The following is a 25,602-nucleotide window of genomic DNA, read 5'->3' as shown; positions in this document are numbered from 1 at the left end:
TGCCAGGTCTCATCGTCCTCAGTCTCTTCTTGTACCCCAGCCGACACTTCCAATGTTGCATGTCTGGTTGGTTCGGGTGTCCTAAGGATGGTCCTGTCTTCGTGCCCTTTTTCAGAGACCTGAGACAGTTCTAGGAGGACTCCATCGATGAATGCCTCACTCTCCCGAATACTTCTCAGCCGCTGCACTTCTTCCCTCAGGCTCTTCAGCTCCTGCATGATGTCTCCGTTGGGCTGTTGCTGGGTGTCTTCTTCAGTCTGTACAGAAACTGACGTCTTCAGGTGGGGCTCAACTTCAGTCTGTACAGAGATCTCCGGCTTCCATCGGGGGAGGTCCTCTTCAGTCTGCACGGAGACTGTGGCCTTCATCTGGATTTCTTCGGCCGGGGGGTTGACCTTGATTGTAGTCTTGGTGCTCCTTGTCTTCCCTGCCATTTCTGGTCTTGTCTTTTCACTTGGGTTTGTACTCTAGTTGTTGCTTGTACTCCGGTGGTTAGTTTGTCTGCTGTGTTTTGTTTTGCCTGCTTGCGCAGGTTAGTTTGCCCTCCTGCCTGCTGTTAGTCTTCGGTTGTTAGTTTGGTAGGTGTGTGAATGGGGTGTGAGTTTTCCTTTGTCTGGGGTGTGAGTTTTCCTTTGTCTGGTTGAGGTGGTTTGGATGAGGAAGTTGTTCAAGTAGGTTGGGCTATCTCCGTTTAAACTTTTAAATAGTAGACAGTAGAATTTGAATAGTATTCTTGCTGGAATTGGAAGCCAGTGAGAGTTGAGATATGCCTCTGTGATGTGGTCGTGTTTCCTCAATGAGTAGATGAGTCTTAGAGCTGTGTTTTGAATTGTTTGTAGTTGTTTTGCTATTGTAGCAGGGCACGGGAGATAGAGGATGTTGCAATAGTCTAGTAGTCCTAGTATTAGTGATTGTACTATGAGCTGAATAAGTTCCTAGAAAAAAAATACATTAAAATAAGAAGTGAAAACAAGGCTCCTACAGATGAGAATATAACATAAGTATAGCCTAACTGGGTCAGAACAATGGTCCATCATGCCCAGTAGTCCATTCTCATGGTAGCCATTCCAGGTCACTAGTACCTGGTCAAAATCCAAAGAGTAGCAACATTCCATGCTACCGATCCAGGGCAAACAGACACATCCCCCATGTCTTAGTAACAGACTATGGACTTTTCCTCCAGGAATTTGTCCAAATCTTTCTTAAAACCAGCTACACTATCTGCTTTTACCATAACTTCTGGCCACTTCATTTCTAAGTTTAGATCTTTCCTTCCAAACAGAGACCTTCTTAGATGTCAAATACAGCACAAGGTAACTTCACACGGACTTAGCTGTGCAGGAAATGTGAATTTCCTCATACACCCACCATATAGTGCAAAAATGTGCATAGGTCTGGTTTTTTCGATCACTACATAGCTTAATGGCACACAAGCAGCGCTGTTACAAACATATTCTGTAGGTCAGTGCTAAGGTTAACAAAGTTTCCTTCCTTGGACCAGAAGGAGATACTGACAAACCACTGGAAGAGATCCCAAACACAAAACTCAAAGACCCACTCAGTGTGTGAACCAGTTGAGTGGAGTGGACTAACTGGGGGGTGGAAAATGGGCCCGGAGATTGCTCAGCAGAATTTCCCAGACCACCTCTTCCTCTCAACACATTGACACGCTGCTGCCACCACCACCACTAGGAACACCTCACCGGGTAGGCCAGCAATGCTATAAACTTTATAAAACACATTATTATATTTTCAAAGCACATATTTTAACTGAACTCTCTGACATCCTCAGCCTTTCCATTCACAAAAATAGAAGGAAGAAAAGTTCCCGATTCCTGTTGTCTCATGACCCCGGCCTATACAATATTTTTCTTCTGCAGACCCTTCAAAAGTTTGACCAAATCCTCATTTCACTTGCATTATAAAGTACCGAGGATGCCATCTCTCCCAAATCCCAGGTCCTAAAGTCTAAGACAGTAGCGCAAACTAGTGCTGCCAGATTCAGGAAAAAAAATTTTCATTCGATTCAGCCTATTGAATTGGTTTATCGATTCGATTTTCCTGCCCAATTGGGTGTTTGTTTGTTTTTTTCAAACATCCTGGTGGGTTTATTTTATGGCTTTTTCACCCCCCTTTGGCTTCTCCAAACCACACTGGCGCTGTGGTGTAAATAAAATAAAGAAACAAAAAGGACTTTTCCTCTCTCTGTTAAATCCTAGCTTACGTTTGCGGTCTTAACACCAGCTCTGGCATGATACACATTTCAAATCTGACATATTGTAATCACAAAACAGAAAATAAAATTAGTTTTTCTACCTTTTGTTGTCTGGTTATTTTTGAAATCTTGTTGGTCCAAGGCTCTGGTTGTCTTCTGATAACTTGCTTGCCAGGGTCTCTTTCTTTCTTCTTTCTCCGTGCTAACCATCCATCTGCCATCTCTGTCCTCCCCTTCCGTTTCCCTTCCCTCCCCCGGATGTCTGGCATCTTTTCTTTTTTTCGTCTCCCTCCACAGATCCACCTTTTCTTAACTACCCTTTCATCCAGCAGCTCTCCCTCCTTCCCCACCACCCCATGATCCACCATCTCTCCCTTTCTTTTCCCAACTATCCTCCTAAACAGTATCTCTATCCCCCCTCCACATCATCCCTTGTGTCCAACTTCTCTCCCTTTCTGTTCCTTCCCTCCCTAAAACCCATGGTCCATCATCTCTCTCCCTCTCCTCTATTTTCAGACCCATTATTTCTTCCCACCCAAAGTCCGGCATATGCACGTCTCTTTGAACCCCTCCCCTTTCCCTACGTGTACTTCTACACCAGGGCCCCCCTCCCCTGAGGGCCTGTCCCCCTTAAAGGTCTGCATCCCACTCCTGAAGGCCTGTCCCTTCCCGAAGGCCTGCCTGTTCCCCTTGAAGGCCTGTGCTCCCCCTTGAAGGCCTGCATGCCTGTCCCCCTTGAAGGCCTGTCCCCCCAAAGGCCTGCACCCCCCCCCCGAAGGCTTGTCTCCCCCCTTGAAGGCTTGCCTGCATGTTCCACTTGAAGGTCTGTCACCCCCCCGAAGGCCTGCACCCCACCGAAGGCTTGTCCCCCCCCCCCTTGAAGGCTTGGCTGCCTGTTCCCCTTGAAGGCCTGTCCTACCCGAAGGCCTGCATCCCCCCGAAGGCCTGCACCCCCCCCTTAAAGGCTTGCCTGCCTGTCCCCCCGAAGACCTGCACCCCCCTTGAAGGCTTGCCTGCCTGTTCACCTTGAAGGCCTGTCCCCCTGAAGGCCTGTCTCCCCCCCACAAGGCCTGCCTGCCTTCCCACTCCACCTTGAAGGCCTGCTGCCCCCCCCACCTACCTCGAAGGACCGCCCGCCCCCACCACCACCACCACCAGGAAGCACTGCTCATCCCCCCGGCCTCCCCGCACCATTTCCCTGGGGAAACAGCCTGCAGCAAGATCGCGATTCCAGCGATCTTTGCCTGCTTTGGCTGTTTCCTCCGCCGCGGTCCCGCCCCTCCTCTGACGTCAGAGGAGGGGCGGGACCGCGACGGAGGAAACAGGTGAAGCAGGCAAAGATGGCTGGCATTGCAATCTTGCTGCAGGCTGTTTCCAGACGCGACACCCGGCAGGGGGGGGGGAACTAAACCAAGAGCACCCCTTCAGGGCTTGCACCCAGGGCGGACCGCCCTCCCCGCCCCCCCTATTAGTACGCCACTGTATGTCTGAATTGATAGGCATGTGGAATCTCTCGGAGAGAGGAAGAGATAATGGCTACTACAGATGGGCAGACTGGATGGGCCATTTGGCCTTTATCTGCCATCATGTTTCTATGTTTCTTTTTTTCCATGAAAGCTTATTAAGATTTTGAAAAATACAAGAGAATATAAAACTGAAACATCAATGAGGTTCACAGTACATCAGTGCATGAATCAATACAAAACATAGAGTTACAATATCTGTTTGTATGCTTACATTCAAACTCAATGGAAGAGAGAAGAATATCAAAGTAATAACATCTTATATAGGTTTGAAGCTGCATGTCCTGTCTGTAATAAGACTGTGGCTTGAGTCAAAATAGAAGGGAAAAGAGTATGAAAAATTTGTCAAAGATTTTGATGACTAAAGCAGTGATGTAGTTGCAGCCATTTGTAGTGGTCTTTATCATTTAATGAACAGCTTTCTCTTCATTTGGAGAAGGGGATCAAGGTTTTCTCAGGAATTAGAACATCATGAAGCCTGAATGGATAGATAAAGGTATTCTCAGGCTTCATGTTTCTCTGTAAGTGTGGAAAAACCTCCAAAGTGCTGAGGTAGTAAATAGAAGAGATGAAAGCTAATGTAGTAGATTGCATCAAATTGAAATGAATTCAGAATGTCAAAGGCATGTCCTGCCAATGAGAGAAACAACCCCTGTGTCCAACTGGATAGAGCAACTAAAGAAAGTGAAGCTATCCAGTAGCCATACCCTAAGCTGTGGTAAAGAAAAAAACATAGTTAGGCTTTGGGTTTGGTTTTTTTTCTTCTATGTATTGAGGAACTACTGTCCATCAGCATTCTGAAAAAGATTGTAGTACAGATAGGGAAGTGCATTCATTATATATTGAATAGCAACATATTGGACTTGCGTTGTTTCAAAAATGGCAAGATTAAAAGCACCAAGGAAGTGCAGGATCTGGACTCCGAAGAGTACTAGGAAATAAATCAGGTTATGTGTGTTGTGTGCTTTTCCTGAACTGTGGTACAGCACCTCCTATGCCACTGGAACCAAAGAAGGTAGGGTGGTAGGAGCCGAAGAGCTGATTTGAGCTTCCCTTGCAGTACCTACTCTAAGTCCTGAGTAGGGGTAGGTAGTCACATTGATGAGGGTCGTGAGAAGGATGTAGATCGAGGCAATACCTACTTGATTTGTAGGAGGACCACGAAACCAAAGGTCATTGTGGATAATTCACCTCCCCTGGCAGGCTGAAATAAGACCTTGAGGGGAGGGAGCAGAATGTCCAGGTACCAGTATCTGCCAGTCCCCCCATACTGCTGGATACCGGTCTGCTGTCAGATTCTCCATATCCAATGGTTCTGAAACTGGAGACATAGCCCACCATGATCTCTCTACAACCATCAGTGCAACTGGGTGTAGGAGGACGGTTGCTCCGTCAAGACTTGTAAATAATTATTGTTAGTATTTTTTTTTAAATTTCCATCCACACTTAGAACCCACCAGCTTCTTCAGTGGCATCTCCCCAATGAGATAAAAAAAAAAAGAGAGCCACTGCCACTCATGAATTCGAACTCTATGTCTAATATGCCAGTACCAAAATTCAGCAGCAGGAGCTTCTGGAGACTTAGTTAATAATTATCATATGGCAATAATAGGATTCCCTCCCCTTGCGGAGTCAAAATACAGCCCCGAGGGAAAGGAACAAGTGAAGAAGAAGAATGTGGCCCAATAAAATCTTCAACGGTATGGTCTGCAGAGTCCCTGCGCGGGAACTACCATCCCAGTGCGGCTTTCTTATTAGCCACTTACCTGGGAGATCCGGGAGCTGCCTCATATTATTGATTACCACCAATGCTGGGGTGCAGCCAGTTGAGCTGGAATGGCACTTCCTTCCCCCGCCAGAACCAAAGCTGGTCTCTGAGGGGAGGGAGCCAAAGAAAACTTCTGCTGCCGTGCTGGTGCAAATGTACGCTGCCCTCCCTGCCGGTACTGAAACAGGGCTCTGAGGGGAGGGAGCCATAAAAATCAGCTGTTCCTTCAACGGCATTTTCTCCGTGCCGATTTGTAGCAAAATCAAAGGTGTAGATATCTTAACTTTGAAAGTCTCCGCGGTCTGAAGAACTGTTCTAGCCAAAAATACTTGTGATTAGTTGGCACAGGCAAAAAACTGGCAGTTGAAGAAATCAGTTTCTCTCTTACTGTTGTAAACATTGTGTCTTTCATGAATCTACTGGAGAGGAACTGAGCATCTGTGTGTGTGGTAGATTACTAAAGCTTATTTCCTTTTGCATTATTTGTTACTTTTAGTGCAAGTATCCCTTCAGACAATGTATTAGATCAGGGGTGTCCAATGTCGGTCCTCGAGGGCTGCAATCCAGTCGGGTTTTCAGGATTTCCCCAATGAATATGCATGAGATCTATGTGCATGCACTGCTTTCAATGCATATTCATTGGGGAAATCCTGAAACCCGACTGGATTGCGGCCCTCGAGGACCGACATTGGACACCCCTGTATTAGATATTGCATTCCAGATTAACTTTTATAATCAGACTTAAACTGAGTTTGTTTTATTTCTTTGCATTTATTTTAAGGCTGGAATGATGCTTGTTAGTATTTCCTGCTGACACAAGACTGATTGATTTAGCGTTTTCAGGTCACCTGTAGTGTTAAATGGATCTGTTATAATAATAATAACTTAATTTTGTATACCGCCATACCCAGAGAGTTCTAGGCGGTTCACAACAATTAATTAAGATTACAAACAAAGATGACATTGAAATTAACAATTTTTTGGAATGTATATGTCATTGAAGTTGACAGGAATTAACAATTTTTGGAGTGTATACAATATACAAGAGTGTAAATAGGAATATACAAGAGTGTACAATAGGAGGGTAAATTTTTTTATTTACAGGGAAAATATACCGGTCAGAGAAGTTAATTGGTTTGGAGGGTACAGTAGGGGGGGAAGGTGGAGGTTTATGTGTATTGAAGGTACAGTAGGAGAGGAAGGTGGAGGTTCATGTGTATGGAAGGGAGTAGAAGCAGCGAGTGGGAGTGTTAGGTGTTCTGTCCGTGGAATAAGTGAGTTTTGAGTTTTTTTCTGAAGTCAAGGTAGGTGGGGGCGTCAAGTACAATTTGGGCAAGCCATGGGTTTAGTTTGGCCGCCTGGAAGGAGAAGGTTTTGTCGACGAATCGTTTAAGTTGACATAGTTTTAGGGAGGGGAAGGCGAATAGATGAATTCTGCGAGAGTTCTTATTATTGTGATCTAATTTAAAGTGGGGGATGAGGTAGCTTGGGGATAGACCAAACACAGTTTTGTAGCTGAGACATGCGAACTTGAATAGTACTCTGGATTCAAATGGCAGCCAGTGCAGTTTATGGTAGAAAGGGATGATATGTTCCCATTTGTTTAAGCCAATATATAATCGGACGGCAGTGTTATGAATCAGTTTTAGTCTCCTGGTGGTTTTCTTCATGGAGCCTAGGTAAATGATGTTGCAATAATCGAGGATGCTGAGAATAGAGGATTGTACTAACAGTCGGAATGAGTTGTCATCAAAGTATTTTTTTATGGTGCGGAGTTTCCAGAGCGCCGAGAAGCTTTTCCTGACGGTAAGATCGGTGTGCTTCTCAAGGGAAAGGTGTTTGTCTAGGGTGACTCCTAGTATTTTTAGGGTTTGTTCTAGGGGGAAGTCCGATCCATTCACTTGAATTGAGGTATCTTTGATTTTATCGTTGGGGGAGGCCAGGAAGAATTTAGTTTTGTCTGCGTTTAGTTTTAGTCTATAGGATAGCATCCAGAGTTCTATCTGCTTGAGTAAGTGTGATATAGAGTTAAGCAGCTCTAGGGTGAAACTGGTTAGTGGGATGATTATTGTGATATCGTCTGCGTAAATGAAGAATTTGAGGTTGAAGCTGTGCAGGAGGTTTCCCAGGGAGACGAGATAGACATTGAATAGGGTGGGGGATAGTGGTGAGCCCTGGGGAACTCCACAGGAATTGTCCCAGCTGTGGGAGAAAGAGTCGTTCTTGATCACTCTGTAAGATCTATTACTTAGAAACCAGCTGAGAACCTGTCTGGAGATGCCGATGTGTGCAAGGCAGTTTAGAAGAATAGTGTGGTCGGCGAGGTTGAAAGCACTGCTTAGGTCAAATTGCAAGATTAGGGCGCTGGAACCCTGGCTGAAGAGAGAGTGCAGGTAGTCGAGTAGAGAGGCTATGATGGTTTCGGTGCTATGGCCAGAGCGAAAGCCCGATTGGTTGTCGTGTAAGATGTCGAATTTGTCCAGGTATGTGGTGAGTTCTGCATTTACCGCCCCTTCAGTTATTTTGGTGACTAACGGGATGCTGGCGATAGGTCTGTAATTAGATGGGATGTTGGGAGGTTCTTTATGTGCTTTATGCATTTCTAATTTGAAATCTACTTAAATTAATTTTTAGAAGACGTTGCATTGAAAAGTCTTGGACTTGATGATTATTACATTTGTTGTGATTTAAGATGTGATATATATATTTTCTCTCTCTCTCGCATTCTCTCCTGCTGACTGCAGCAGTGGGAGGGGGAACACTCCTCTTGCTGACTTACAAGTGCATTCACTCTGAAGCCCCCCATATCTGTCTTCACTTATCTCCCCCTATGCTCCCTACCCCCCGTGATCTCCGTTCATCAGGCAAGCCCCTCTTATCTGTACCCATCTCCAAACTCTGTCCATTCTTTCTTGCATCATCATATGCCTGGAACAGGTTGCCTGAATCAATACATCATGCCCCATCCCTGGTAGTATTCAAATCCAAGCTCTCGCACACTGCTGTCAGATACCTAGACCTACTATATCATTTTCTCTACATAATCTCCCCAACTCTGAAATGTCCTATCTAAATTAGACTGCACGCTCTTCTGAGCAGGGACTGTCTATTGTATGTTAAAATGTACAGCGCTGTGTATGCCTTTCAGCACAATAGAAATAATAATAAATAGTAGCAGAGCAGTAAAGTCACTTTATTGGCATCAATCGATAGAGGCAGACAAACATATGAACACACAAATGCTCACAAATATAGACAGATAAATGAATCCAGACACTTACATACACAGAGGTAGACACAGTGGCTACAAAGAGCAAGATTTTCTGATACAATAACACCAATTCAATACTTTTGACTTTGGCAATGGTTCAGAAAAATAAAAGTTTGGACTTACCGGATAATACTTGCCCTAAGCAGAAGAATGAGAGCAGTGATATTAGAGAGGAACTTCTCATGGGAAAATTACAAAGCAGCAACTCACTCTGTTGGGATCAATTGACAGAGGCAGAGAGACATAGACAGAAATAGGACAGAATTATAGACAGACAAACAGACAGAAATATACTGTTAGCCTTCAAATAATTTGGCTGGCGGTTGGCAGGAACTGAAGACCATAGAGGTACTTAGAAAGGCATTATCTGAAAAAAGATCACTTAGCAATTAAGCATTTTGAAGTTTATAATATGCCGTTGTGGATTGATGATGTTAGATACAGACATGCACGCATACAAACAAACACATGCATACATACAGACAGAAATGAACACTGGCTACAATTCAATATATGTCACATCTACAATAGTTCAGAAGAAAAAAGAATAAGATCAAAGGTTTGGGCTTACCTTTTCTTTAATGTCCGACTAAAGGAAAGAATGAAATCAGTGATTTTAGAGAGGAACTTCTCATGGGAAAGTTACAAATCAGCAACTCACTTTGTTGGGATCAATCGACCAAGGCAGACAGACATAGACAGAAACTGGACAGAATTATAGACAGACAGACAGACAGAAATATGGTGTTAGATATAGACAACACAAAAGAATCCAACAAAAACTGCAGTACTGCCAGCGAAAAACAAAAACAAAAAAACAAACTGCAGGCTCCTATGTACGAGATGCAGGCAATGTTTATTGTACCAAATGTTTTATGGGTAAAGAGTTTTGAATAACACCCTAATATGTTTAAGATCAGTTTGTCTGACACTATTTTCAGTTCTTAATAGATTACATATAGACTCAAATGGTAAAGCCACTATGTACATTAATGTCTACATCTATTTTTGCAACTTCTCAGGCAATGTTTATATGTCCCTATTTCTTTAGATAGTATCCATATGAGATTGGTTTGTTTTTTGTGCTTTTATTTACATCTCCTTGTTTTTCTGATCTTGATGACTGTCCTTCACTCATATGGGTACTTCAGCTCTACTTTCAGCTTTTTACACATAAATATTTCTTTTGTTGTTCACTTATATGGTGATTTCAGCTCTCCTTTCACTTTTCTAAACACATTTCTTTGCTTTATATGTTTCTGTGATATCCTTTCTGTTAACCATACAAATGTTTTTACAATTGCGATATTTCTTTAAGGGACACATATACTTCCTGCCACTCAGACATCCTAGGACACGCCTTTTAGCCAATCACAGCTATCCACACTCTAAGCCGGCCCCTTTATTATCTGCAAGTTTCCCGTGGCGTTTTTGTTTTGCTTTGACTAGTTTTGCGTCGTATATTTGAATTGCGGAAGAATACCATACAGGTGGTTGGTAAGTTTACATTTCTACTCTTATCCTACCATTCTAGCATTTTAAAGTTTAGTTTCCTTTATATTTTAGAGCTCATGTATCTTCAATGAGCCTTTTTAGACTGCTGGAAGGGCGAGCCCCGACAGGCTTCAATGCTATTTTTACACACACTTATAGTAGAATGCAGTAATACAAACGACAAACGTTACCCATAGAAGTGATTTTGTATGCAATAATGACGGTATGCTGGTACAGTTATCCGGTAATGGCGCCTAGACCGAAAAGCAGTGCTCATAATTTCTGCCCCCCTTGTTCCAAGTAACATATTTGGGCTTACTTGATGGGTTATGTTTTTTCCCCTCGCCTTTTTTTAACCATACGTTTTAAACCAAAAGCTTTTTTAAATACATTTTATAACATGTTTTTTACTTTGTATTTGGGCATTTTTAACCTTTTATTCATCCGCTTCTAACTAGTTTCTTTTCTTTTACTTCAGTTTTATACCTTTCATTGCGGTTTCTTAGCAACCATGGTAGGTCCCCTTTTGTCTTTATCTTTTCACCTATTTATTCTTTTATCATAGATCTGTTCAGCCTGTCTTCATTCACTCGTTTTTGACCCAAGTTTAGCATTGTTGGTTGCCACTTTCGTATCATTTGTAATGTTGCATAATATTTAAGCACATTGTTTTGGCCCTTCAGAGATTTGGGAGCTTTTTCAGAATTTTATATTTCTATTCTTAGTTTTTCAGATTCAAGCTCACACTCATAAACATATTTGATTAATTTATACTCATATCTGAAACACAGACCGTATCGGCTCCCTAGGTTTGATATAAGGTGGTATTTTTAACTGTATAAAACATTTGGTACAATAAACATTGCCTGCATCTCGTACATAGGAGCCTGCAGATTGTTTTTTGTTTTTGTTAGATACAGACATGCACAAATACAAATGCAGACATACAGACAGATATAAACACTGGCTACAATTTAATATCTGTCACATCTAGAATAGTTCAGAAGAAAAAGAATAAGATGAAAGGTTTGGGCTTAGCCCTTCAAGAATTGCGTGAAACTAAAGGGAAAAAAGAGAGCAGTGATTTTAGAGAGGAACTTCTCATGGGGAAGTTACAAAGCAGCAGCTCACTCAGATGTAGAAAGAGTGGCTGCGATGGTTAACAGATTTTCTTTAGCTTCATATAGACACAGCAGAAAAAGTCATCCCTCGTTTAACTCTCCTGTTCAGGGCTGCAAAACTAAGAAATTTCTAAACCACATGTTAGCGACCCAAAGAATTTCGAACCTTCCTGCCTACAGCTTATTCTTACAAACAGTTTAGAACACAACTGAAGACCTATCTTGTGACAAAATCTGACTACTTAACTTTCTTTATTTCTCCCATTGTGACCATTGTTAGTAATCCTTTGTAAACCGCGTTGAACTAATGGCTACGTGGTCTAAGTACAATGTAATGCAATGTAATATATTCCCTGGAATAAGTTCACATAGGAAATCTAATACAACAGCACTTAACTTTGAAAAAGGAGACTATGACAATATAAGGAGAATGGTAAAAAAGAGACTTAGAGGTGCAGCTGCAAAGGTCAAAAATGGACATCAGCGAGGATTTTATTCAAAACTACCAAAACAACAAAATCCAAATAGCACCAAAAGGTTCCACAAAGGAAATGGCTTCCTGTACAGTATAGATGTCTGTTTAAAAGTTTGTGTATAGCCTTTAAAACTCTTCATCTTTCCAACCCTCTGGAAGACACAATCACAGTAAATGAAAAATCCTTATCATTGAAAGTCAAAGAAATGTGTGAGCATTGGAACCCATTACATCTTTCTTGGTGGGGGAGAGTCCAAACTATTAAAATGATGATTTTGCCTGTAGTTTGCTACCAAATAAGTTTCAAGTTTCAAGTTTAATCAGGTTTGATGCATCGCTTATTACGTACTAAGCGATTAACAATAAAATATAAATTGTACAGTTTTTAAAAAAGGGGGAAAAACAAACTGACAAAACAAACATACTCGGGCACATGTGGAAAGGAAAAAGGAGGGAAAAAGTTACAAAATTGTTGTTCTTCAGATGAGAAGAAAGGAAAAGCCAAGTAAGGGGAAAAACATGAGGTTTGGGGTAAAATTATTAGGAAAACTTTTTGTTTAAAGATTAAAAGAAGCTTTAAAAAGAAAAGTTTTTAAATGGGTTTTGAATATTTTGAGGTCTTTTGTTTCTCTTATATATAAAGGTAGGGAATTCCAGGTAAGAGGGGCCATTACTGAGAATATATCATGACGTCTGGTTCCAATAACTTTTAAAGAAGGAACCATAAGCAACCCTTGAGTTGTGGAACGAAGAGAACGAGTCATGTTGTATGGAATTAGTAGTCGGTCGATAAATTGATGTTCATTGGTGGATAATATTTTAAATACCAAAAGCAATATTTTATATGTTATGCGTTGATTAATGGGAAGCCAGTGCGAATCTATAAGAAAAGGAGTTACATGGTCATGTTTTTTTCCGTTATGAATAATTTTAATTGCAGTGTTTTGGATTATTTGTAGGCGTTTTTTTTCCTTTTGCGTAATGTTTAACAGTAGGGAGTTGCAATAGTCAAGCTTAGCGATAACAAGGGAATGTATCAAAATATTTAGAGATTTAGGTTCTAGGAATTTGGACATGAATCGAATCAAATGCAAACGGTAGAAGCAACATTTGACTGTGTTGTTAATGTGTTCTTGATAGGAAAATTTGTCATCGATGATGACCCCTAGTATCTTTAGTGATGATACTAAAGTTATAATTGTATTATCTATTAAAAAATGGGGCTCATAGTTCTAGTCCCTGTTTCATTGGGAAAAATAGTTTTTGTTATGTTTAGGGCTAGTCTGTTTTGCGTGAGATATTTCGTTGGGATTTTCGGGGTTAAAAGGATGAGTTAATTGGATGTCGTCGGCGTAAGCATATACAGTAAAGCCTATTGATTGACTTAGGCTTAATAGTGGTGAAAGAAAGATGTTGAAAAGTAAAGGATCTAGTGTTTATAAGTCCTAGTTTTAAATTTATTTCTTTTGTATTGTTTGAGTTGGAGCACGCTAATTGGGAAGTATATTGAGAAGTATGGTCAGTACTAATAGAAGAAGGGTTTTGCAAGATGACTGGTGTAATTATCGGTGGTTGCGGAATGAAAGCTTTATTCTTTGGGGGACGGTAACCCCAGTGTGTTGGAATGTTTGATGCTGAATTTGAAGAAAGATTTGATTGGTGGAGAGCTTGTGAAGGCATGGTTAAAAAAAGTAAAAGATTCAATAAAAATAGACAGTTTAGATAGAAAAGCCGGCTAGGGAGTTGCTTAATACTTAAAATTCTTTTTCTAAAAATGATAATGGTGGCTGCGCCCTCAGGTTGCGCACGAAGGAGCGCACTAAATGGCCGGGTTAAGTAGAGCATGAGCAGACCTGGAGGTGGGAGGAGTCCAGCGGGCCGCCGCTTTGCGACGGCGATTCAAAGAAGAAAGAACTCTAAAAAGCACAATATTAAAAGTACAAGTAAGTAAACAGCTAAAAAAAACAAAGTAAAATATAAATTATTCTAAAAGGTGACGTCTGTGCGCTGGTGCATTCAGGTGTGTTGCATTCAGGTGTGTTGCCGGTTTATTTTCAAGGGTCCTTTTATAAAAAAATTGAATGGAATTCTCACTAAGAAAGAAAGAAAGGAAGAAAGGGGGGGACAAGGAGACAGAAAGAAAGAAGGAAGACAGACAGAAAGGGGGCATGGAGAGAGAAAGACAGACATACAGAAAGAAAGGGGGCATGGAGAGAGAAAGAATGAAGGGGGTAGGAGAAAGAAAGAAAAAGTTGGAGGAGGGAATGAGGTCCGGAGGAGAGGAAGCATACAGGAGGCTGAAAGAAAGGGAAAAAAAATTGGATGCACAGTCAGAAGAAGAAAGTTGCAACCAGAGACCCATGAAATCACCAGACAACAAAGGTAGGAAAAATGATTTTATTTTTAATTTAGTGATCAAAATGTGTCCATTTTGAGAATTTATATCTGCTGTCTATATTTTGCACTATGGCCCCCCTTTTACTAAACTGCAATAGCGGCTTTTAATGCAGGTAGCCTATGAGAATCGAGAGCAACACAGGGCATTCAGCACAGCTCCCTGCGTTATCACAGGCTGAGTTATCACAGTTTAGTAAAAAGGGAGGATGTATATTTGTCTATTTTTGTATAGTTGTTACTGAGCTGACATTGCATAAAGTCATCTGCCTTGACTTCTTTGAAAACCTGTGCAATATAAATGATAACTAACATTTTCTCTGCATACTGTGTTTATTGTTGGTAGATCATTTTGACTTGGTCACGAAGGTATGGGGAGGAAGGGAGAGGAGCTGCTGAAAGACATCTAGTAATCCTTGCAGGCTTTGACTGTGCAGGGAATTATTTTTGTAAAATCATGTTTTGTTATGTGATTGGCATTATTTAGACTTTAATTTCTATGAATGAATAGAATGAAAATGATATAAAATTGCTTGCTTGTTTTTATGTGCGTGCACTGAAGGGAAATGGAGAGAGAGTGGGCTGAAGACGCTGAAGGGAAATGGGGAAGAGAGAGTGGGGAGAAGACGCTGATTTATAAATTGATAATTGTACAGAATATTGTTTCTTTTTATACTTTAAAGTTCAGTATAACAGTATTCGAGGCTTGTGTGGATGGGTCAGATGGTTTGCGGGGATGGGGACAAATTTTTTCAACAATTCAACTCAAATCAGAACCCTATATGGAAAAATATACACACTCTGCAACACTAAAAAGCCTTAATAACATACATTCATCATCTACACAACATAACATATACACCAAGAAGCTTGAGAAGCATGGTGAGTCTGGAAAATGTGCATGTGAAGCAGTGCAAACATTACCCCTGACGCAGCGATACAATGCGAAACGGAGGGTTCCCAGTTGAGTTCAGCGGCTGCCTGGCCTTGATGGAGAAGCCAGTAGCAGCTAAGTGGTTTTTTCTTCTTTAACTGCTTTTTATGCTATGTCCTGGACCGTATTGCTATAGTTCTCATTAGCCCACTGATATCACCATTTGGGGCATGAGTGCCCTGGCGTGCTGTTTGATATCATTCTGCAGGCTATCACAGTGCTTTTTTCCTTACATAATTTTGCTTACACGCAGGAGTGATGTCTTTGAAGGAGTGGAGTTTTTTGGTCAGATGAAGCCGAACTGAGGCTGTTTTCTCCACTTCTTGTTTTGCTTCTTGGTGTGTATGTTATGTTGTCTTCTTGACATCCACCACCCTGTATTGGTTTGGTACACTGCTTTGTTCTTTATAAGCCTCTCGCATTGCCTCTCTATTATATATATATATCTCTGTAGTATATGTACAATCTCCTGCATGGTAAATCTACATTGTTCTTCGCTGTTTAAACACCTTTACTGAATATGTACAGTTCTCATTGTATCTTCGCTGTAAATGTACAGTCTCTTACGTTGTAAACCGCTCTGAACTGTTTGTGGTACTGCGGTATATAAAATAAAGTTATTATTATTATTATATGATTAAGGCCTTTTAGTGTTGCAGAGTGTGTATCTTTTTCCATATAGGGTTCTCATTTGAGTTGAATTGTTGGAATATACTAACCCTGGTCCCGAGGTACAGTGTTTAGTGTGACAAATATTTTCCACATGTCATTCTCTAGGCTCTGTCACGAATCGATTTCGACTATGTGCGGGCAAGAGGGGTGTCAGTCGGGTTGATGTAGCCATCGTAGTGCAAGCGGGCATGGGGTATGGCTCTCAAAAAAAAATCTTAATCGTTGTACTGCTGATTTTGGCTCTTTTGACTAATGAGTTTGCCTACCACTGTCCTAGGGCATCAGGCTACCAAGTGGTATAAATTAATTTAGGAATATTTCAATAAGAAACCAAAAATGAGCCTAAGGGATATTTGAAGCATTGAGACAAAGCAAAAGATTTTTACTACTCAATCTCTATGGGCTTCAGGGCCGTTACCACTGAGCAGCCACTAGCACAGCTTTGTAAAACAGGCTCTATGAGACAAGCTTGGTTTTTTCTGTTATATAGGGATTTTAGGACCCCTGTTCATTTGCAAAAATTAATTCAAAGTCTAATAGATGCTGGCATTGTCATCTTGATATAGGGACACTGGATCATCTGTTGTATTATTGCCCCTTAATACTCAGCTTCTAGAAGTCACAATTAATAGGATACTGGATACTTCCATTCTAATGTCATATGATATTGTCCTATTCAGAACTATATTACAATCCAAGTCTCCAATTTCTGCAGCTAAGAATAGATTACTTCTTGTGATGACTGGGATTGCTATACAGATGATCACAAAGAACAGGAAAAATTGCGATGGACTGAATCCGACCTTTTGGTGGAATCCCTGTGCTTATTCTATCGATATGAAAGTATGAATTCAGAACTAACTGGTCATTATAAAAACTTTAAGGAGATTTGGGGCCCATTAGCAGATTTTCTAATCACCAATTAATAGTAGAAGCCTACCTTTGTTTAATAGAGTTTTATACACATCCGGGAGAGGGGAAGATATTTAAATTTAAATCACTTTGGAAGATTTTTTTTCAGGGTAAATCTAAATGAAATTCATGGCATCAATAAATCTATTATTAAATTAACCATTTGAATAGTATATTGTTTTTATATTTTTTATTTTCATTGTAAGAATATCTTGTTTGACTGTTTTATCTTTCCTATTAATATTGCCATTCTCTTCATCGTGATTTGTTTTGTAAAAAGCTTAGATTTTTTGCATTAAGAGGGACATCAAGTGAAAAATAAAAATAAACATAATCAAAAGAACCAAAAGATTGTGGGACAGAAAATCAGTTGTACTAGTTTGTAGTTTATTATGTGGCCAAATATGGAGGCTTCTGTGGTTTGTTCTTCGTTTGTAGTCTCTTAAACTGCAAGGATTTTTTGTGACTATCATGTTTTTATGTTTAAGACAGCCAAGCGCCCTATAAGACCCTTAGGAAGGCATTTTACTTTGTCAGAACTCGGCCTGTGTTATTTGGTTTTTATTTTATTGGTCACTTGTAACTATATACATCCTTTTTAGATTGTTTTTAAGTCATTTGTTAAGTCATTTTGTTGTTTTGTTGCTTCTTCTCTTTTGTGCAACATTTTGGATTTTGTTCTTTTGTCTTAAGGCATTTCTGGTGCAAGATATTGTATTCAGTTCTGATGAATCAGAGAAATTCAAACAAATTTCTGTAATTCTGGATGATGTAATGGGCCTGTTTGACAAACTGAATAGTAGCAAATCAACTGGACCAGATGGTATACATCCCAGAGTGCTGATAAAAATGAAAAATGAAATTGCAGAGCTATTGTTAGTAATTGGTCATTTTTCATTAAAATGCTGCATAGTACCAGAAAACTAGATGGTGGCTAACGTGACGCTGATTTTTTAAAGGGTTCCAGAGGTGTTCTGGGAAATTATAGACCAGTAAGGCTGACGTCAATGCTGGGCAAAATGGTTGAGACTATTATAAAGAACAAAATGACAGAATCTTGTAAGCATGGATTAATGAGAGAAAGCCAACATGGATTTAGTCAAGGGAAATCTTGCCTCACCAATCTACTGAATTTCTTTGAAGGTGTGAATGAAGATGCGGATAAAGGTGAGCCATTTGATCAAGTTCAAGTTTCAAGTTTATTTAAAATTTGATTACTCGCCTATCTTGAATTCTAGGTGAAATACAATAGTAAAAAAAAGGGGAATACAAAATTTAAACAAAGACAAAAACTAAATACAAAGAGAAAATGATAAATAAGAAGAAGGAAAGAGGAGGAACCACAATAAAGTTTAGGCTAGAAGACATTAACGGAAAATACAATGGGAATAAAGGGAAAAATTCAATACTGCTGAATACCTATTGACAGGTACGAAAAGAAGAAAGAAGTTAAAAAAGAAAAAGTAAGATTAAAGAAGAACACCAGATTTATCTGGTGTGATATAACATTAGCTGAGCTGATGTCACCTGCTGGTAATATTTATTAAATGATGGTGTGGGTAAAATGGGGGGCAGAGGGTGAGGAGAATATATGAAGTTTTGTCAAGGGTCTATAGAATAAGGATTGACAAGTTTATAAGAGGAGTTAAGAAAGGGTTAATAAGCAGGGCTTGTAAGAAAGAAAAATGATTAGGGAGGTTTTTAAGCTGATGGGGTGGAGCAGTCACGTGATTGTTGGATGTTATGGCAGGCTGGAGTGAATTCTGTGAGGAAAGGGGAACAGTACAGTGCTTTCTTCAGGAAAAGATTATCCCCCCCTTCCCTCCCATTTGTGCTGGTGTTATGTTTTGTGTAAGTGTTGTGGAGAGGAGGTATGTGGGTACAGGTTTTATGTTGACTTGTGTAGGTTTGGTGGAGCTTATAGGGTTGGGGGAGGTGGTCGCAGCTTTGGGTGGGGCAAAAAATGGGTTTTGACCCAGTTTGATCTGGGAGATGAGCAGTTAATAAATAAATAAATGTAACACTTGTATGCGATACCGCTGCGTTGGGAAGCATGGCCTTGCGTCACCATGGTTCATGTTTGAGGGAATGTTATAAGTTTAAAGACTTTACTGGAGCTAGTTTCAACACTGAATAGCTCCCTGGGGGGGTGTGAAATATGCATTGGGGGTTTGTTGGTTTTTGGACACGGATTGTATTGTAAGTGGAGATAATATTCAGATAGATAATAAAGCTGCGGCCAAATATTTCTTCCAATAAAATTAAGTTGTGTGATTATTGATTGATGGTGATTAGCTTTCAGTTGCAGGTGACGGGAATGCGAATGCTAATGTTATGTACAGAATAGTCTTTAAAAATGAAACATTTCAATGAACTCTTTAAATTTCTCTAAATTTGTTTCCACTCTTATATGTAAAGGCAAGGAGTTCCAAATCGTGGGGGCGGTCACTGAGAATGTTGTCGTATGAAGAGTACTGATAATCTTTAATGAGGGTACTAAAAATAGATGTTGAGATATAGAATGAGAGCAGTGATTTTAGACAAGAACTTCTCATGGGAAAGTCATAGAGCAGCAAAGTCACTTTACAGGCATCAAGCAATAGATGTACCGTATTTGCCGGCGTATAAGACGACTTTTCAGTACCTTAAAATCCTCCCCAAAGTCGGGGATCGTCTTATACGCCGGGTACTGTTTACATGCCCTTACTTTACATTAGAGAGCTGCATGGGAACGGGGACGACGGGAATCCCGCGGGTTACCCCTTCGGGTCACGGGGATCCCGTGGGGACGCCCCTAGGGTCGCGGCGATCCCATGGGGACGCCCCCTAGGGTCGCGGGGATCCCATGGGGACGCCTCCGAGGGTCGCGGGGCTCCTGTGGGGCTGGATGTACTCAGTCGCGCGGCTCTTCTTCTCCCTACCTTCTCTGCTTGCAGCACAGAGCCGAACGGAAGTCTTCCCGACGTCAGCGCTGACTTCGGAGGGGAGAGAGGGCTTAAACAAAGCTTAAACAAAGCCCTCCCTCCCTCCGACGTCAGCGCTGACGTCGGGAAGACTTCCGTTCGGCTCTGTGCTGCAGGCAGGGCAGGTAAGGAGAAGGAAAGTAGCCTCGCGGTTCGAGTGGCTACCAAGGGAGGGGGGCGGTCCGCCCCGCCCCGGTTGCAGCACAGCCGGCCAGGTCCCCTTACTTTTGTGGCACTTCCCCGACCGACCGATAACAGCCCGGGTCCGACAATCCTCCCTGCCCTGTAGCCGCGAATCTAAATTACCTTCTTACAGCAGCTGTAAGAAGGTAATTTAGATTCGCGGTTAAGGGCAGGGAGGTTTGTCGGACCCGGGCTGTTGTCGGTCGGTCGGGGAAGTGCCACAAAAGTAAGGGGACCTGGCTGGCTGTGCTGCACCCGGGGCGGTAGAGAAGGAGGGGGGGGGAGAAGGACGCTGAAATGCCATGGTGAAGACAGGAGGGGGGGAAGGACTCTGAAAGCACTTGAAGACAGAGGAGGGAGAAGGACGCTGAAAGCACATGGGGGAATACAAAGGGGTGGAGAAGGACGCTGAAAGGCCATGGGAAGGGCGGGGGGGGAAGGACTCTGAAAGCACTTGTGGAAGACAGAGGGGGGAGAAGGATGCTGAAAGCACATGGGGAAGACAAAGGGGTGGAGAAGGACGCTGAAAGGCCATGGGGAAGACAGAGAGGGAGAAGGACGCTGAAAGGACATGGGGAAGATGGGGGGGAGAAGGACATTGAAATGAAATGAGGAAGAGAGAGTAGGGAGAAGACGCTGGCAGGGAAGAAGACAGATGCCAGACTATGGGGGGAGCGGAGAGAAGAAGATGGGTGCCAGACCAATTTGGAAGGGGGAAGAAAGGGAGAGGCACAGTAACAGAGCAAATGGAAGATGCAGAAGGAAGAGAGACAGTGGATGGAAGGAATTGAATGAGAACATGAGGAAAGCAGAAACCAGGCAACAAAGGTAGGAAAAGAATTCTATTTCTTTTTTCTTTTTTTTTTTGCTTCAGGATAAAGTAGTATATTAGTTGTGTTGATAAAAATTTATAAACATTAGAGGCTCTGGTAGAAACCCGTTTACAAAGTATGTATTCTTCCCAATTAATATTTTCAAATTAATAAAGTCTTTTTGCTTATTTGTAAATGGGTTTCTACCAGAGCCTTTAATTCAGTAGCATAATTAAATGAAATAACTATTTATGAAGTTTATAGGGACGGGCGGGGATGGAGGGGATTCCTCATGGGGACGGGTGGGATTTCTGTCCCCGCGCAACTCTCTACTTTACATGCCCTAACATCTCCTTCCTTACCTCCTTACGGTGCTTATGGTACTAGTAAACCTGCCGGGACATCAGCGGGGCCATGGCGGGACATCAGTGTGACAAGGGTGCCAGCTCCTTCATCCTGCGCAGCGGGAAGCAGCGGCGCTCTGGCCCCACCCCTTTTCTCTTTACTACGTCTCTCGCACATGCGGCCGTGTGTGGAGTCTAGCCCTTAAGGAAGTTGCGGGGGCGAACAGGAGGCTTTTGAAGGCTTTTAAAGGGAAACTGTCATGCCAGCAAACTTGCTAGGGACTTGCCCGGCACTTGCTCTCTCCCTCTATGTGTTATCTTCCTTCTATCATTGACAGTTTCAGTTTGGTTAACAGTTTAGAAAACAAATAGCATGGCAGCTCCCATGGGTTTATTGTTCTATTCAGCTTTAGTGAATTAATTAAAATTGTTGAAATAAATTCTGATGTTCTTTTAAGTTTTATTTGTTGTGCAGAAGGTGTGCGGAAGAAGGGGTAGTCTTATATGGAGAGTATATAACAAACTCTATATTTTAACTGTAAAAGTTGGGGGGGTCGTCTTATACGCCCAGTCGTCTTATACGCCGGCAAATACGGTAGATACACTGACACAGACACAGATATGAACCCAGTAACGTAAATTCACACAAAGACAGACACAGTGGCTACAAAGAAGTAGATTTTGTGATACAGTAACATCAATTTAATATACTTCTGCAATAGTTCAAAAGAAATAAAGTTTGGACCTACTTGATCATCACTTGTGGTGTTACTCTAAATGGAAGAATGAAAGCAGTTATTTTAGATAAGAACTTCACCTTGAAAGAGACCTAGGGGTGATGGTGGACACAACATTGAAAGCATCAACACAGTGCGCGACGGCCTCAAAGAAAGCGAACAGGATGTTGGGTATCATTAAAAAGGGTATCACGACCAGGGCGAAGGAAGTCATCATGCTGCTGTATCGTGCAATGGTGCGCCCACATCTGGAGTACTGTGTCCAGTACTGGTCGCTGTACCTCAAGAAGGACATGGCAGTACTTGAGGGGGTCCAGAGGAGAGCAACTAAAATGATAAAAGGTATGGAAAACTTTTCTTATGCTGACAGGTTGAAGATGCTGGGGCTCTTCTCCCTGGAAAAGCGGAGACTTAGAGGAGACATGATAGAAACCTTCAAAATCCTGAGGGGCATAGAGAAAGTGGACAGGGACAGATTTTTCAGACTGTGGGGAACCACTAACACAAGGGGTCACTCAGAGAAATTGAGAGGGGACAGGTTTAGAACAAATGCTAGGAGGTTCTTTTTTACCCAGAGGGTGGTGGACACATGGAACGCGCTTCCGGAGGTTGTGATAGCCCAGAGCACATTGCAGGGTTTCAAGGAAGGTTTAGATAAGTTCCTAAAAGATAAGGGGATTGAGGGTTACAGATAAAAGAAGAGGTAGGTTACAGAAATGGTCAGGAACCACATTACAGGTCATGGACCTGATGGGCCGCCGCGGGAGCGGACCGCTGGGCGCGATGGACCAATGGTCTGACCCAGTGGTGGCAACTTCTTATGTTCTTATGTTCATACAGGAAAGTCCCAGAGCAGCAAAGTCACTTTATTGGCATCAATCAATAGAGGCAGACAAACATATGAACACACACACAGTGGTACATAAGAAGATAAGAACATAATAATAGCCTACTGGATCAGACCAATGGTCCAACTAAATCAGTAGCCCATCCTCATGGTGGCCAATCCAGGTCACTAGTACGTGGCCAAAACCCTAGTAGTAGCACTATTCCATGTTATCGATCCAGGGCAAGCAGTGGCTTCCCTCATGTCTTTCTCAATAACAGACTATAGACTTTTCCTCTTGGAAATTGTCCAAACCTTTCTTAAAACAAGCTACGCTATCCGCTCATACCACAATCACTGGTTTTGAAAGTATTTCCCTGTAACTTCTTTGAGTCTTTATAATTTGATGGAGTGAAAAATCAATCCACTTGTACCCGTTCTACTCCACTCAGGATTTTGAAGGCTTAAATCCTATCTCCCCTCAGCTGTCTCTTTTCCAAGCTAGAGAGACCTAACATTTTTAGTCTTTCCTGATATGAAAGGAGTTCCATCCCCTTTATCATCTTGGTTGCTCTTCATTGAACCTTTTCTAGCACTGCTATATCTTTCTTGAGATAAGGAGTCCACAATGAATGCAATAGTCAGGTGAGGTCACACCATGGAACGATTCAGAGGCATTATAACATACTTAGTCTTGTTAACCATCCCTTAGTAAATTATATAAGCGATTTATTAAATATGAATAAAAACTTGAAACTTGTCACAAACAGACAGATACAGACATGCACATAATTCACATAAATAAGGTATAGGCGGAATAGAAGTCCCTAATGTAATGTAAATGAACACAGAGATAGACACAGTGGCTACAAAGAACAATATTTTCTGATACAGTAAATACTTAATACTTTTGCAATAGTTCAGAAGAAATCAAGTTTAGACTTACCGAAACCTGATCATTATTTTCACTGGCCTGAATGGAAGGATAAGGGCAGTGATTTTAGAGAACTTCTCATGGGAAATTTACAAAGCAGCAAAGTCACTTTATTGGGATCAGTCAACAAATACAGACACAGAGAAATACAGAGACAGACACACTGTGGGACCGGGATCCTGGCGAGGCCTAGTAACTTCCCAGAATCCCCGTCTTGGCGCGAGCGTAACCATGGTGGTTCACAGCGGCCTGGTGCCTCCCATAAACTGCACACCACACTGGCCGGGTTTTGTCCAAATATATTACTTTTATTTATCCACAAGGAAAGTTTCAAACAAAAAAGGTCACAATTTGGCATTCAAAGTAAAAACCCAAAACATTCCATTTTTCTCTTGTTCTGCTTTCTTTCTCTCATAGGCCAGTTCTTTTCACTGCACCCTCAGTGCTGGCCAATTCAAGTTCACAAATTAAGAACATAAAATACTGTTCAGGTTAGGTGTTATTTCCCCAAGCAGTGCTAGAACCGTACCTGCATTGCTAATAGTTAGGCTACCTGGTTCTAGGCACTAATTAGGCTTCTGGTAGATTTGAGTGGCAGTTCCCTTTTACTAGGAGCAGAGGGACTTGTGCTCCCCCAGGTGTGGCCACTGTACCACTCATCTAACACAAAAGTAAATTCAGCAGCTTCCAGCCCAGCTTGAAACACGGATACAAAATCCTTCACAAAACATAAAACTCAAAAAGGAAGAAACAAAAACAAAACCCTTTCACCAAGGAAAAAGGACATTCAGGCTTTCCTAAACCTATTCCCATTCCATAGGGTGTTCTTCCTCCGAAGACATAGCATTATTCTCTAACTAGTCCATGTCACAAACCTCAGACAGTGTTTCAAGGTTTTGCATTTCCCTATCCTGGTGAGAACTTCTGAAGGCTGGCCAAAAGTTAGCTGCTTTAGCTGGGTTCCTTCTCAGCTTCCCCTGAGCTTCTAGTCCCAGCTGTCCCTCCTCTCTCACTGACGAGGGAGCTTCAGAAAAAGGGAGACTCGGCACATAACCACGCCCCCTCACAGCAGCTTTAGCTAATTCCTTAAAGAGCCCTGTCCTTCCCGTTCCAGCCTGAGCTCTGTGAGCTTTTAAAGGGACAGGCTCCCTCTTAACCTTGTGCTCAGGATTTTCCCTATACTCAGGATATTTCTTCTCCTTAGTCCCTGGCACATTATTAATGCTTCCCTGCTCTTTTCCCTGGGCTTTATTAGGACTAGCCAGATCCCTGTCACAACACACATATACACAGAGGTAGACACAGTGGCTGCAAAAGTGCAAAATGTTCTGATACAGTAATATCAATTTAATACATTTTACTTTTGCCGGAGTTGAGAAGAACAAAAGTTTGAACTTACCGAAACAACGTGACCTCTAATGCCTGTCAAAGAAGAGCTTGAATTTAATGTTGCTGCTAGGTTTATTTGGTAGTCTAAGGAAAATACATTAATTAAGTTAAAGATGCCAATAGGTTTGATATGCCTAATATAACCCTGTACTCATTCTCTGTGACAATTTCTTTGCAAACCACCCCCTGCCCTGGTAACTGTAACCAGTGGAAACTTGTCAGTGGGTACCATGTTCCTACAGTTAAACAACCACATTTAGAATATAAACAGCACCTCTGTCTCCCCCATGCACCCCACTAACATAGGAGAGAGATGTCGGTCATAAAGCCTTCTAGGTATTCACAGTGAATATGGAGGCTTCTGCTCAAAGTCCTGTAATAATTTCAAGGTTACTTACCCTGGTAGCAGAAGCTCAGAGCCACCAGCAGAAAAGCTACTGCGATCTTCATGGCTGGGTTGGTTGTATATTGAGTCTTGAGCTTCAATAGACAAAGGAATGTAGGTAGAGAGCCCTGCGCTCAGAGCTCAGATATATACTGTGAATATTCTCCATACTCCGCCCAGGATCTCCGGTGACAGCTCAGCTTCTGGCATCATCTGTGAGATCATCTGACTCAGACCATGCACCAAATCT

General features: G+C 41.9%; 1 long non-coding RNA gene across 1 annotated transcript in view; it reads right to left on the bottom strand.

The window, feature by feature from the left end:
- The window catches only part of LOC117352429, a 32,579-nt gene extending 7,006 nt beyond the window's left edge, over positions 1 to 25,573 (bottom strand). Inside the window, exons 1-6 of the long non-coding RNA XR_004537688.1 lie at positions 25,366 to 25,573; positions 24,978 to 25,000; positions 23,591 to 23,617; positions 21,831 to 21,854; positions 9,349 to 9,366; positions 8,901 to 8,915 (exon numbers count right to left, since the gene is read on the bottom strand). This is a non-coding gene — a long non-coding RNA (uncharacterized LOC117352429). The remainder of the gene's footprint in view (positions 1 to 8,900; positions 8,916 to 9,348; positions 9,367 to 21,830; positions 21,855 to 23,590; positions 23,618 to 24,977; positions 25,001 to 25,365) is intronic.
- Between the last annotated feature and the right edge of the window lie 29 nt (positions 25,574 to 25,602).

Source organism: Geotrypetes seraphini, unplaced genomic scaffold (assembly GCF_902459505.1).
Source record: "Geotrypetes seraphini unplaced genomic scaffold, aGeoSer1.1, whole genome shotgun sequence".
NCBI classification, from domain to species: domain Eukaryota; kingdom Metazoa; phylum Chordata; class Amphibia; order Gymnophiona; family Dermophiidae; genus Geotrypetes; species Geotrypetes seraphini.
Note: the sequence above shows the minus strand (reverse complement) of the source record. Positions and strands in the feature narration are given on the sequence as shown.